This window comes from Condylura cristata, unplaced genomic scaffold, assembly GCF_000260355.1.
Source record: "Condylura cristata isolate star-nosed mole 26May11 unplaced genomic scaffold, ConCri1.0 scaffold00025, whole genome shotgun sequence".
Taxonomy (NCBI): domain Eukaryota; kingdom Metazoa; phylum Chordata; class Mammalia; order Eulipotyphla; family Talpidae; genus Condylura; species Condylura cristata.
Genome location: NW_004567126.1, coordinates 15,587,057 through 15,588,354, shown reverse-complemented (window position 1 = coordinate 15,588,354; position 1,298 = coordinate 15,587,057).

The window sequence follows — 1,298 nt, the reverse complement described above, 5'->3', positions numbered from 1 at the left end:
GTTTGCTTTCTTTAAGATATACTTATGCAACAAATGATAGGTTTATTTGTGTTTATTCCCTAAGACATTAAAAATAACTTAAGTTGAGATGAAATTATATAAATATTCTAAATATAAATATCTGAAGCTATGTATTAGTTTACTAAATATATTTGTACATAAGATTAGTAAAAGATTAAGGGCAGTCCTTGAAAAGTCTTAAAGAAGCGACATTTGAATGAAGCCTGAGTGAAGAATAGAGCATGGTTATGCAAAAAACAAAAGGATAGAGATAGGTACAAATTAAAATATGGAACACCTTGACTATAGAAAGAAGCAGAAAAGGTAGTATGAATGATGAATAGTGAAAGAGGGAAGTTAGATAAACAGGCACATGGCTTATCATGTCAGGAATTTGACTTTATTTATCAGTACAGAGAGAAACCACTGGTACGTTTCAAAAACAGAATGATGTAATTTGTTTTATATTTGTTAAATGTCTTCTAGTTATTGATAAGAAAATACATACATATATGTGCATATATTTGAGGGTTTTGATAGGGGATGAGAGGTGTGTTGATTAGAGAAGAAACACAGCAATTGGAGTCTGTTGAAATTTCTTACAAGAAAAGATATAATTTTAATTAGAATATAGCAATAGAAATGGGAAAAAATGGATTTAGACTATATTTCTGACATTAAATCAATAATCCTTTCTGTTGAATTAAAGTGATGCATGACTATAATGAATTTTGTGTATTAAAATAAAAATTTAGAAATTTGGAATATTAAATAAATAAAATGAGCCCAGGAAAGTATAAAGAAAAAAGGATTTGGCTTTTAAAGACTAGCTACAATGTTTAATCTTCAAATTTCTGAGTTCTATTTAGCCAAAACAAAGATAATACAGCAGTTGAATTAGTTATGCAATTTAATTATTGGGAAAAAAATCACTTCCCAATATTCATGGTAAGAAGAATATAAGCTGTAAAAAAAAAAATCACATCTAATTTTTTCATTTTTCTCCTGAAGAAACAATACAACACCATAGTTTATGTAGGGGTTTGTAGATGTTGTTAGTAGATAAGAGTTTTTGAACAAAAGTTGCGGGGGGGTGTGGTGGAGAAGGTTGTAGTATTTCTACCTCTTTTCGATTGCTTCTGTTTCATGTAATGTCTCATTCATTTCACTGAAGAGGTTAGTTGGACTTGAAATCTTTTTCTACTTAAAAGAAGATATTCCTTATCCTTTCTTATAACCCAGTTCAGAAGAGATGAGACAAAATATATTGAACCAGGATATGACATACTTTTTTTTTT